Genomic DNA, 14,700 nt, shown 5'->3' with positions numbered 1-14,700 from the left:
CATCCCAAATTATTTGAGGCGTGTTAAATACTGTATTTATGGTTGGAGAGTGTGCATTTTATGCACACTGTGGTGGAGAATCTTAAAGTGGTTGTAAACCCACTGCCAAAAAAAAAACCTGCAAGACAAAGGCATAATGAGCTAGTATGCTTTGCATTATGAATTACTTACCTTAGCTCGAAGCCCCCGCATTGGTCCTCGTACACAGCTCTGGCCAGTGACATCGCTCCCGGAGTTACTTCCGGGTATAGTGGGCTCCGGTGCTGTGACTGGCCGGAGCCGCGATGGCGTCACAATGCACATGGAAGCTGCTCCGGCCGGCGACATCGATCTCGGAGTTACTTCCGGGTATCGCGGGTTCCGGCTATATGATTGGCTGGAGCCACGATGACGTCACCATGGGCGCGGGAGTGACGTCACCATACCTGCCATTGCTTCAGTGCGCATGTGCTGATGATGTCGGCACATGCAGATACAGGGGATATCTCTTAAACCGTGCAGGTTTAGGAGATATCCGGGGTAGCTACAGTTAAGCCTTATTATAGGCTTACCTGTAGTAAAAAGTGGTTGTAAAGGGTATACAACCACTTTAAAAGGACTATATTTCTTATGGGACTTTTTTGCACATATACAGTGTATGACTTGAGATCTTAATTATGGATTGATGGTTGATTATGTTATATATTTTTTTCATTTATATGAAGTATTTGAGGGGTATAATAGTGCCTTACTTTTTTCATGTTTAGATTTATCTCTATCTCTCTCTGCCCACGGTGCTTTGAACTGAGTGTGGGAAAGGGATGGGGGTTAATGAAATACAGTTTCATACATTGATAGTCCAGTGTTTTTTTTTCTAGATGAGTGTAATAAATGGCCACATCTTGGGTTTCGGGTCTGGTTAATGACAAGGAAGGGGGTTGATGCACATACTTAAAACTGAACTCTGGGCAGATATTTTTATTTAAAAGAGAAGTGTGGGATCCTAAAAAATACTTACCTTCAGTGTATATAAAAAGTCTACACAACCCTGTTAAAATGTTAGGTTTCTGTGATTTAAGAAAATGAGACAAAGATAAATAATTTCAGAACTTTTTTCACCTTTAATGTGACCTATAAACTATACAACTCAATTGAAAAACAAACTGAAATATTTTAGGATAGGGAAGTAAAAAAAAAAAAAATACAATAATGGGGTTGCCTAAGTGTGCACACCCTGTTATAACTGGGGATGTAGCTGTGTTCACAATTAAGCAATCACAGTCAAACTCATGTTAAATAGGAGTCAGTACACACCTGCCATCATTTAAAATGCCTCTTATTAACCCCAAATAAAGTTCAGCTGTTCTAGTAGGTCTTTCCTGACATTTTCTTAGCCGCATCCTACAGCAAAAGCCATGGTCCATAGAGAGCTTCCAACGCATCAGAGGGATCTCATTGTTAAAAGGTATCAGTCAGGAGAAGGGTACAAAAGAATTTCCAAGGCATTAGATATACCATGGAATGCAGTGAAGACAGTCATCATCAAGTGGAGAAAATATGGCACAACAATGTCTGGACAAGAACTGGACGTCCCTCCAAAATTAATGAAAAGACGAGAAGAAAACTGGTGAGGGAGGCTGCCAAGAGGCCTACAGCAACATTAAAGGAGCTGCAGGAATATCTGGCAAGTACTGGCTGTGTGGTACATATGACAACAATCTCCATATTCTTCATATGTTTGGGCTATATGGTACAGTGGCAAGATGGAAGCCTTTTCTTAAGAAGAAAAACAACCCAAGCCTGGCTAAATGTTGCAAAAACACATCTGAAGTCTCCCAAAAGCATGTGGGAAAATGTGTTATGGTCTGATAAAACCAAGGTTTAACGTTTTGGCCATAATTCCAAAAGATATGTTTGGTGCAAGAACAACACGGCACATCATCAAAAGAACACCATACCCACCATGAAGCATGGTGGTGGCAGCATCATGCTTTGGGGTTGTTTTTCTTCAGCTGGAACAGAGGCCTTAGTCAAGGTAGAGGGAATTATGAACAGTTCCAAATACCAGTCAATATTGGCACAAAACCTCCAGGCTTCTGCTAGAAAGAGGAACATGAAGAGGAACTTCATCTTTCAGCATGACAATGACCCAAAGCATACATCCAAAACAACAAAGGAATGGCTTCACCAGAAGAAGATTAAAGTTTTAGAATGGCCCAGCCAGAGCCCAGACCTAAATCCGATTGAAAATCTGTGGGGTGATCTAAAGAGGGCTGTGCACAGGAGATGCCCTCGCAATCTGACAGATTTGGAGTGTTTTTGCAAAGAAGAATGGGCAAGTATTGCCAAGTCAAGATGTGCCATGCTGATAGACTCATACCCAAAAAGACTGAATGTTGTAATAAAATCAAAGTATTAGTTTAAGGGTGTGCACACTTATGCAACCATATTAGTTTAGTTTTTTATTTTTACTTTCCTCCACCTAAGAAATTTCAGTTTGTTGTTCAACTGAGTTGTACAGTTTATAGGTCAAATTAAAGGTAGAAAAAGTTCTGAAATTATTTATCTTTGACTCATTTTTTTACATTACAGAAACCTGACATTTTAACAGGGGTGTGTAGACTTTTTATATTTCCTGTAGATGGCTACAGCTTTGATCCAAGCTGCAGCTGTCCCCCACCCCCGGTTACACAGTGAGAACTGAGAGATCAAAGACAGATGATCGCTCAATTCTCAGATCGGCTTTGTACTCTGCACCTCCAGTGCTTACTGGAGCGATGGGCTTTGGAGGGGGCAGGAGGGGCTGGCTCAGGCTCTCAGACGTGCGCTAAAAGGCTGAGCCATCTGCCAGTCCAGGCATCTGGGAAGATCCTGACATTATAGCCTGGACTGGCTCTGTGACATCAGCCAACAGCAGATTGTAGCAATCTGTCGACTGAATCTGGGTCACAGGAGTGCAGAACTAAGTCAGAGCTGTGGGGGAGACCCAGCAAGCCCCACCCACTACAGGCTGCATGCAGAAAACAGTAAGTGGGGTTGGAGACAAGACCAGTCACCCTGAACAAGGAGTTGCTTTATGGGGGATAACTTAAAATATCTGAAGAAAATATACAAAAGGCTCCAAGATTTGGGTAAGATTACACATGACTCATCTATTTAGACAATATTTGTTTAGGCTGGAGGTCAGTTTTAGGCTCTAGAGAACCAGACCTTTTGCTAATGGAAGCTTGGCCAGGACTAGATGACTAGAAGTGGGTAACATTTGGTGAGCCACCTGGACCAGTGGACCCAAGAAAGCTTCCCTTTTTATCCATAGCAGGCCTGTTGTGAACATTTGCTTTTTGTGAGTGTCGTCTTGCACTTCTACAGTAATTTATCAAACTCTAATGCTACAATTTATCTAACTCTAATCCTGCACATTTTCAAAACATACCAGGAGTCACATGCTAACGTAAAATCTTAAAATCTATTTGTTGATAAAAGTCGTTAAGTTTAACTTTCCTCGAAAGCCTCATTACGGGTATGTGTACTAAATTCCTAAATTGCCTCATGTTTTTATTAGCTGAGTTCTGATGGATAACATTGACATGTCTTATTGTCTTCTGTTCAACATTGATGTGAATCGTCATGTTCACCAAAACGCAGAAACAATTTTAATGGTAGGGCTTCCGTGGTACCTGCGAGTATCTGTGCTTGATTTTAGTCTAATTGTTTTGCACCTGGGGGGGGGGGGGCTATTATTAAGGTTGATCTATACACGTAATATACTACTTAAATTGGTGGTAAACTTTTTTTTATCTACAGGTAAGCTTGTAATAAAGCTTACCTGTCTGATTGTTCTGTCTGATTGTTTGGGTTTGAGTGGGAGACATGAATTATATAAAATATTATATTAATTTGATTATATTAAATATTATATTAATTTGCTTATATTCTGCCTCCTTTCCCCTCTCATAAACATGCTGGTGAAATTTTTAATTGAAACCTTTCCTTTTCATGACATACCTTGTTCTTAGGGATGTTATCCCTTGCTGACTCACGGATGACATCAGTGGGTTTCTAAGTTTCTCTGCGCAATGCAGGTGAATCATGGCTGGTGAGAAGGACAGGGTGGGACCACAGAGATAGGGATTTCACCCCCTAGAGGGCAGGTTAGAAACCACCAGCCATTTAGCTAACCCTTCACACTTCAGTTCCCTGGAGCTTATTCCCAGTCCGACCTGGAACCATCAGGTACTGTCATCTAGTTTTCCTCATTCCCCAAGTGATTAACTGTTACTGAACAGAGGTGCAGAGCATGCTCCATGCCCCACCAGTCTCATGTGTCCTACTCTTGACACTTAATACTTGAATTTCTGGGTTGCTTTTGTACTGAATTCTGTTCACCTCATAACCCAAAATATAGGAAGGCACTGTTTTGTAATTTTGTAATTGTAAGTAATGTTCTTCTAGTACACCAAAGCTACACTTATGCTGATAAGAGGCACCAACAACTTCTCGCTTGAATAAAGTTCCATTTTACTGAAAAGTTTGAGCTCTTTATATATATCTCAGCGTAGGCGTGCACACAGGGTATGCCAGGTGTGCCTGGACCCACCCTAATTACCCTGTGTGGCATAGATTACCCCTATTTAAACCCCTGATATTTCACCAAAGCCCCCTAACAGGGCTCCTAAATAATTTGTAAAAAGAAAAAATTGTAAAAAATAAAATAATAAAAATAAAAACTACTGACAATATCCACTGCCCAGCTGACACCAATCTCTGCCCTACTGGCACTGTCCACTGCCCTAACAATCTCTGCCCTACTGACATCAATCTTTACCCTACTGATACCGTCTACTGACATTGTCAGTATGTATACACATGCACACACACATATGTGTTTGAGCTTTGAGGTGTACACCCTAATGCGATCAGCTGTGCACACCTATGCATTTCAGATTATTCTTCATATACAGTACATAAACAACGTTTTACAGATAAACTGCTGAGAAAACTTGGCTGGGCATTGACTAGATATTCTTTAGCAGTACACAGAGTAACTTAGGTGCAATAAAGAGAACCAGTGCTGCCCATAGCTAAAATTAGAGAAACGTCTCTAATAACAAGTCCTCATAGCAAAGTCTATCTCAACAGGTCTTTTCAGCAACACTTTCCACACCACGGCCATCTGACCCCCTGCTCCGAGACTGACTCGCCCTATATATACTGTAGCTGCAGTAACACCAGCTCACATGCACATAGGACAAGGCATGACTTAGCAAGCTATGCACCAGCCAGAATTTAAAGGTACAGTGCTAAATAGTGCTAAACATAACAAAACACATAGCACAAACCCACTCAATGAATTAGGCACCTGCTTACAAGGATGCTATACATATCTTCCTGAAAACGGCACAGAATCCTGTCTCAATAAACTTCTTAAAAGCCTTTAGCCCTGATTCAAATAGTAGGCTGGCTCTGGGAACAGAAGATACCTTGACAGGTGGATGTCAGTCCAAAGGAGTGGATATTCCTAGGCAGACTCCATTTGCATGCAGACTACCCTAGGTAACATCCATATGTGATGCTTATGATGATTGAAAGATCTGAACTCAAATTAATAAAAGGGGATGTGGAAGAAGGGGTTAGATGATGCTGGACATCATCCAGCCAGGAAATTAGGACGTCTCTATCAGAAGTACTGCAACTTCTAAAGTGGACCGTGAAAAGCTCACAGTGTGCAGCGAAATTAGAGTAAGCTAATTTCAGTACAGGAGAGCAGTGGCGGCTGGTGCTCGATATTTCGGGAGGGGGCAAACCAACCCCCACCATGGGAGACAGATGGCTGCCTTAGCTCTGTCTTGCCCATCCCCTCCTTGAGCCCGGGGAGTGCTGGATGGCTGAGCCAGATGGTGAGATATCCCTGGAGTGGCGGCTGGTGAGTCTGTCGAACTTCTCCTGCTTCTCCCCCAGCCGTGTGTCTCCTTCCTCCTCCCCCTTGGCCAATAACATCACTTCTCCTTTTGGCCAATCGGGAAACGGGTCTCATGACCTGCTTTCTGATTGGCTGGGAGGAAAATCATTGTGAGAATAGCGAATATTCGCTATTATCACACAACTGGGTGGGCTCGGAGCACAGTGCTCTGCACCCCAAGCTCACCCTTTTTTTAAGCCTAGTAGAGCCTCATGTGCTTCAAATAAAAACACCCCCCCCATTGGAATCCATGGTCCGGTGCCCTTTATCTAGGTCAGGGGGCTGGACGCATGGATAGAGGGGCGGCGCCCGTGCTTCCCTAATGGATGGGCCACCACTGCAGAAGAGGAGCCTGTACAACTATGCCAGACCGAAGGGAAGGTTTTAAGTAACGCATTTTTTAGAGTTTGTTAGTGTTTGGGGTTTTGTTACTATCTGCTACAAAACTGACTTTTTGTACAACCTTGGTGAATCCTTGTCTGCATTCAGAGCCAGATTTATACTTCCTACACTCCTAGGCCTTCTGACTTGTACCACCCTTCTTCCCTATTGCAGTCAACTGGCTAAGATCACATTGACAAGATCAGACATATTACCAACAACACAAGGCAGGTGAAGGATCGGGATGGAAAGACAAAAAAAAACCGTTTGCATGTTCTTCACCAGTACACTAAAGCTTGCCATACATCATACAATTTTCTTGTATGACTTTCCTTTAGATTTACCCAAACCATATAATATGAGGTCAAACCTAAACACTTTCAATTTGTATGCAATCAAGCAGGCCCTTGCACTACACAGTTGAAGTTAAATATAAAGAAAATTGAATAAGAAAATTGTATGGCGTATGGCCAGCTTTAGAACTGATGAGTAGATGATCTCTTACCTACCTCTTGACCTATGTTCAACCGACGTTCTCAGAGTAAGCCTTAAATATTCTCGTTTAAAGTTTAACTAAACTTAACTAGTAAAAACATATGAGCAGGCAGACATGTTCAGGTAAATGTTTCTGAAACTAGAGAGTGCAAAATCTGGTGCAGCTGTGTATGGTAGCCAATCAGCATCTAACTTCAGCTTGTTCAGTTAAGTTTTGTCAAAATAAACATGGAAGCTGATTGGTTTCTATGCAGAGCTGCACCAGATTTTGGACTCACCAGTTTTAGTAAATCAAGCCTGTTATGTCTCTGCTGTAATAACAAGCACCTGCCTGCTCACAGTCTTCTTCTCGGCACACTCCGGCTACGCCGGAACCACTGACTCTCATGTGTATGCATGGGATGATGTCAGTCCCCCACCGGCCAATCAAGATGTAAAAAAATATGACACCTGGATGATGAGAAGATGACATCAGCTGGCAAGAGATGTAACCGCTGGAGGTGAGTATTTTTGGGGGTCTAATTTTGCTATAATTGCTACATCCACCAAGATCTGTATCCATAAGCTGTCATCTAATTGTCTTTTAAAGCAATGTTAAACCCACTGATTTAAAGCTTTTAAAAAACAAAGAAAAGAATTTAGGGTACTAAAAAGCCAAAGCCTTTTAAAAAAACAGTTACATTCCCGGGAATGTCGGGAATGCTAACTGTCACTCTTGCTTGTGCTCTCAAACTAATTGTGAAATCATCAAATGGTTGATCAAATGGGCAGCACCATGGCAGTTGCAGATCAAACAGAAGCTAAGATGGCAGCTTCCATGGATAAAAAGAATAGGAGGGTTTAGTTCCGCTTTAAAGTGGTTGTAAACCCTTATATATACCCAGTGAAGTGACTGGGCGATACACAGAGATTAAACAAATCCTCCTACATAAGTTGTACATGTTTATTTGCCATCTTCCCTTTTCTACATCCGTTTAAAGTACAGAATTTATATAGGTTGTCTTAGCAGTCAGGAAAAAAGGGGACGGAGAGCTGAAGTTACAGTCTTCATTTTGTGAGCTGATTGGAGGGAAGGGACACACCCCCTTCACACAGCACACAGGAACAGGGCTGAGGATGTCAATCTGCTGGAGGTTCCTCCCCTGTCAACATTTTTCTCTTGGTGTCAGGAAAACTTGTCAGAAGTGATTCATGCTGATAGCAGAGGAACGGGGAGCAGGCAAAAATGACACTTATGCCCCGTACACACGGTCGGATTTTCCGATGGAAAATGTGTGATAGGACTTTGTTGTCGGAAATTCCGAGTGTGTGTGGGCTCCATCACACATTTTCCATCGGATTTTCCGACACACAAAGTTTGAGAGCAGGCTATAAAATTTTCCGACAACAAAATCCGTTGTTGGAAATTCTGATCGTGTGTACACAAATCCGACGCACAAAGTGCCACACATGCTCAGAATAAATTAAGAAACGAAAGCTATTGGCTACTGCCAGTCCCGACGTATGTGTTTTACGTCACCGCGTTCAGAATGATCGGATTTTCCGACAACTTTGTGTGACCGTGTGTATGCAAGACAAGTTTGAGCCAACATCCGTCGGAAAAAATCCATGGATTTTGTTGTCGGAATGTCCGATCAATGTCCGACCGTGTGTACAGGGCATTAGTGTTCTGGATTGGGACAAGTACATACAATAGAGGTATATGCTTCAGGTGTCCTTTTATGAAAGTGCGGTAAAATACCGCTTTTCAGTTCTCAGGCATTCTCAGAGGAGATCGCTCTCCTCTGAGTGCCTGTTTATGAAAGTGTGTAGATCGCTTCTCATGTTGAGTTGAGGAGCGATCTACAAACGCCGGGAACTCCTGAGAATGGCTCCTCTCACTGTAATCTCGTGTGATGTAGCGGGATTACAGTATGAGGAACCATAAAATACAAAAGTTTAACACAAATCAGCACACATTATTCCCCAACATATTAATAAAATAATAAAGATAAATTCCCCCTACACAATATACATTAACCTAATTATAAAAAAAACATTGTTTTTATCAATATTTAAAGATCATACATGTCCCTATTTAAATGTGAATAGTGTATAGTAAATTAATGTAATGCACATATGTAATGCAGCTATACACCATTCATATAAATGCAAAATACATTTATAATCATTAAAAAAATAATTTTAATAAAGTATACAAGTATAAATATTTATTAATAAATTAAAATAAAATATATTTCATTATAGATAAACATAAAAATTGATAAACTGGTGCGATGCGAGAACACTGCAAATCCACTGCGGGTTCCCGCATCGCACCGACTCGCATGTCAGTTCACACTGCCATATTCGAAACGCTGGGGAGTGTCAATACATTGTTAAGGACACCCCCAGATCAGCTTGCATATCGCACTGCGAACTGACAGTTCGGACATGAATCGGATCGCATATGTGTGAACACACATGCGATCCGATTCTGGTCCGAACAGAAAAAAGGGTCCTGTGCGTGTTTGCACCGAATGCGGTGCGATATCAGCCATACTATCTGTACAGCTGATATCGCACCGCACAGACATCGCATGTAATGTGAATGGCAGTGTGCTGCAAATAACATGCGATGCCTGTGCGATGTCCGGCATCGCACAAGTGTGAACTGGGCCTAAAAGTTAACACCCCCAAATCAGTTCGCATATCGCAGTGCGATCTGCAAACTCGGACAGTAATCGAATCGCATGGGTGTGAACACCCATGCAATCCGATTCTGCTGTGGACCAAAAAAAGGGTCCTGTAAGAGTTTGGTCCGAGGGCAATGCAAATTTAGCAATACTATCTGTATGGCTGAAATCGCATCGCACAGAGATCGGATGTGATTTTGCACTGCAGTGCGGTGCGAATCACATCCGATCTCGGACACCGCAGCAGTGGGAACTGGCCCTAAATCATATTGCATTTGCACCAAAATGGTACAGGACCCTTTATTTGGTCCGCACTGAAATCGGATCGCATGGGTGTGAACACCCATGCGATCCGATTCCTGCACCATTACATAGTTCGCACTGCGATCTGTGAAATGATCTAGGGGTGTCATTAACTTTACATTGACACCCGCAGTGGTGTGCAGATGTCAATGTAGGTGCGATGTGAAAACCCGCACAGGAATCACGCTGGTTCACGCATCGCACAAGTGTGAACCCAGCCAGAGACGTGAACATCTAAAAAAAAATATATATATATCTATATATAGATACATATATAGATATATCTATATATGTATCTATATATAGCTATATATATATATATATATATATATATATATATATGTATATTTATATATATATATATATATATATATATATATATGTATGTATATATATATATATATATATATATATATATATATATATATATATATATATATGTATATATATATATGTATATATATATATATACATATATATATATATATATATATACATATATATATATGTATATATACATATATATATATATATATATATATATATATATATATACACCTATCCTGCTGGTTTTGGGGTGTGTAATGGTGGGGAAGGTGTGCTCTGACTGTTTGGTGAAAGAAAGAAGTCAAAAGACTTCTTGCTTTCTCCAGAATATCAGCCAGTTTCAGGCTTCTCACTCAGATTCTCCACTTCTGAAATGGTGAATCAGAAAGTGAGAATTCTGTCACAGATCGCCAGTGAGGTGTGGAGATCGCACCTTCATAAACTGGCCGTTTCTGTGAATTCTCACTGTGCTGAGATAATCAGCGGAGAACATGTTCTCCGCTGATTATCTCAGTTTCATAAACTGGTAAAGCGCTGAGATCAGCGGTGAGACTCGGGATCGCCGCTGATCTCAGTTTCATAAAAGGACACCTCATTCATATATTGAAGTTGATTTATTAAAAGTGGAGAGTGCGAAATTTGGTGCAGCTCTGCATAGAAACCAATCAGCTCTCATTTGCTCAGCTTAATTGAACAAGCTGGAGTTCGAGGCTAATTGGCTACCACGCACAATAGCACCAGATTTTGCACTCTCCAGTTTTATTACATTGATGCCATTGTGCCTGATGTTTACAGCCACTTTATAGTGGTTCTAAAGGAAATATTTTTTTCCTAAAAAAATAAATAAATAAATAACAAACATGTTATACTTATATGCTCTGTGCAATAGTTTTGCACAGAGCAGCCCCAATCCTGTTCTTTTGTTTGGGTTCCCTGCTGGTGCTCCTGGCTCCTCCCCCTTGCCAAGTGCCCCCATAGCAAACCTCTTGCTAAGGGTGCACTTGAGCAGGCTCGCGACAGAGCCGTACTCTGTGTATCCATTCACACACAAAGCACGGCTCAGCCAAACCCCCCACTCTCTCCTCATTGACTCACTGACTGTGATTGACAGCAGCAGAAACCAATGGCCCCCACTGCTGTGTGAACCATTGCACAGAGAGACCCGGGAGACCTGCTGCTCTCATGCGCATCGTTCAATCACAATGGGACTCAGGTAAGAATAAGAGGTGGGGCTGGGGGGGGGGGGAGCTGCACTCTTTAGAAGCACTTTAAGTTTAATTCTAGATTTACAGACCCAGCAAACCATTCCACCATCAAATGTACACAGACAGGGCATCGAGCCTCGATGTCCTGATGTCAGAAATGGGTTATCAACATTGATCAACTTAATGTATTGGTGACTGTATGCTGCCCTAGGCAAAGACCTACACTATATTACCAAAAGTATTGGGACGCCTGCCTTTACATGCACATGAACTTTAATAGCATCCCTGTCTTAGTCCATAGGGTTCAATATTGGGTTGGCCCACCCTTTGCAGCTATAACAGCTTCAACTCTTCAATGTTTGACTATTCTTCCAGAGGCGCGTTTGTTAGGTCAGGCACTGATGTGGACGAGAAGACCTGGCTCGCAATCTCCACTCTAATTTATCCCAAAGGTGTTCTATTAGGTTGAGGTCAGGACTCTGTGCAGGCCAGTCAAGTTCCTCCACCCCAAATTCGCTCATCTATGTCTTTATGGACCTTGTTTGTGCAGTGGTGCACAGTCACATTGGAACAGGAAGAGGCCATCCCCAAATTGTTCCCACAAATTTGGGAGCATGAAATTGTCCAAAATGTCTTCGTATGCTGATGCCTTAAGAGTTCCCTTCACTGGAACTAAAGGGCCAAGCCCAACCCCTAAAAAACAACCCCACACCATAATTCCAAAATTCCACCAAATAATTTGGACCAGTGCACAAATCAAGGTCCATAAAGGATGAGCGAGTTTGGGGTGGAGGAACTTGACCGGCCTGCACAGAGTCCTGACCTCAACCAAACAGAACACCTTTGGGGTGAATTAGAGCGAAGACTGCAAAACAGGCCTTCTTGTCCAACATCAGTGCCTGACCTCACAAATGTGCTTTTGGAAGGATGGTCAAACATTCCCATAGACACACTCCTAAACCTGGTAGACAGTATTCCCAGAAGAGTTGAAGCTGTTATAGCTGCAAAGGGTGGGCCAACTCAATAATGAACCCTACAGACTAAGACTTTGATGCCATTAAAGTTCATGTGCGTGTAAAGGCAGGTGTCCCAATCATTTTGGTAATATAGTGTATTTTGTCAAGCAGAAATATGGCCTTGTCTGCAGTGTGCAGACATGGAGCTGTGTCTAAAGCTCTTACTCTATCTTTTTGGAAAATTGTTAGAGATATTAAAAAAGGACACAAAAGCTGTTGATTTTCAATTGCTGATCACTTGGCAACGGCAGCAGGAGATTAAAAGTAAAAATGTTCTGTGCGCTCTTTCTCTCCCTTCTTCATGATCTTGACTCACGTGTGGCAGTCTACACCTCCAGAATTACGTTTACTGCGCTGGTACCTCCGTTTACCTAATCATATTAATTATAGTTGTCTTGGAGCACTCTGACATTTTCATTTCTGCTTTCAAAAACCGCATTGTACAATAATATAATTCAATCCACATTGGAAATCATACTCACATCATGACTGCTTTGTTTTAGTTAAAGCTCTTATATTAAATTTAGGTAAATGGTTTGGATATGCTTGAATTGCACAATCATTTGGTAGCCCTATTATACACTAATTGGAGTTTCTATGTTCTTTGTTTTATTGTCCTATTAACAAAGAATTAACATTTTGCTGTTTGATGCAAAATGGCCGTGTTTTATAACATAACATCAGTCCCAAATGGATTCTATTGAATTGTCCTGGTAGGCAGCTGAAAATGGAATTTTTCAAAATTATATTCCATTATCACAATTATGGCGACTTGGGTTTAGATTTAGCTCTGTATAAACACATCTGTTTTTTGTTATGGATAACAAAAACAATTTTAAGATGTCATCACTTTCACGAGAAACTGGAAAAAGTTCTGCAAAGATGTTTGTATTACAGATGACAGCTGTTTTACTGTTGTGTATTTCTGTAATTCTTGAATTATTTATTATAGCTGTTTGATCAGATTATAAAGCAGGCATTGGTTAAGTGTCCATTCACACCAGATGCCTTGGCACCATTTTTTAAAGTATGCCAACGGAAGGACCTGTTAATAATAGTATGGTATGTTGCACTACCCCCCATAGGGGTTGCTGAAGTCAGAGTTTCCACCTGCTGCACAACCATTATTGCAGCATTTAATTCTTTCATCTGGAGAAAGAAATCATTTTTTGGCTTGTCTTTGTAGTTTTTTTAAGGGATGATAACTTGGATGGAGTAAGGGATTATGGGATGCCCAGTGTGACAACTAAGGATGAGCTCCGGCGTGTTCGCACAGCCCACATGCAGAGACTGCCAGGAAGTCGGCATTGCACTGCGCTAATCACAGGCAGTGAGACATTGTCCTGATGCGCGGCTGCAGAGATCGGGAAATGTCTCACTGCATGTGATCAGCACAGTGCCAACTTCCTAGCAGGCTCTGCAGTTGGGCTGTGCGAACACGCCGGAGCTCATCCTTAGTGACAACAACAATACTTCAGGGACACTTCCTCCCTATCCCCAGACTTCTCTTCTTTTTCCACCTGCCCATCTTTTTTGCACAGCTTCTGCTGGTTCAATCCTGGGCAAACTAACAGTCTATTGTCAGTTCAGCAACAGCCCATCACAGGCAATAACTCTCAGTCCCTCAGCAAAGTAGCACATAAGAAATGAACAGCACACCACATTACATTCTGCTTCCATGTGGCCACTGGTCCCAGTTCCACTGCTTGCTAGCCCATCTGGCTGCCAAAAGCCACATCTGGGTGCCTTTCTCTTCTCAGTCCTACTGACTGACATGTACATGGAGATTTCCCAGCGCAAGATTTGAGGAAGACTTGGTACACCTCTGTCTTCAACAGAGCACTGCTACAGCTAGCAGTCTCTCCCCTTGTCTGTCCCTGCACTGTGCTGATCTACTCACTGTCTCTCCTTGCTTTCGCCGCTGCCACTTCAGCTTTAATCCCTCCAATGGCCTCCTGTGGTGGGATCCTTCCAGGCCAGCCTCCTGAGCTCCAGTCTGAGGTAAACCCCCTACCGGTAAGGGGTCTCTCAAGGGCCACCAAAAGCCTCCCTCAGCACTGCTTCTCCATCTTCCACCCAACTCTTCTCCCAGCATGCCTCATTCCAATTTATGGACTCCTCAGTCCCCTGCCAGGCCCACTCCTGAGTATTAGCTAAGGCCCCATAAATATGCAGAACAGCCCCTTCGCACTTCCACCCACTAGTTCCAGAATGTTCTCCAACTTTCCAGATACCAGAGGGAGGCACCAGAGGACTGTGTGTGTGTGTATGAGTCATTTATTTTTTTTAAAAACTGTATTTTTGTTAAAGGGAACAAGTGTAAATACTGTTTTTCTAGATATTAGCTTCCTCTAATACCC

General features: G+C 42.1%; 1 protein-coding gene across 6 annotated transcripts in view; it reads left to right on the top strand.

Moving 5' to 3' along the window:
• Positions 1-14,700, top strand: part of MACROD2 (mono-ADP ribosylhydrolase 2) — a 3,509,413-nt gene that overhangs the window by 3,431,369 nt on the left and 63,344 nt on the right. The gene's annotated exons all lie outside the window — the stretch shown is intronic.

Source organism: Aquarana catesbeiana, linkage group LG04, assembly GCF_042186555.1.
Source record: "Aquarana catesbeiana isolate 2022-GZ linkage group LG04, ASM4218655v1, whole genome shotgun sequence".
Classification (NCBI taxonomy): Eukaryota; Metazoa; Chordata; class Amphibia; order Anura; family Ranidae; genus Aquarana; species Aquarana catesbeiana.
Note: the sequence above shows the minus strand (reverse complement) of the source record. Positions and strands in the feature narration are given on the sequence as shown.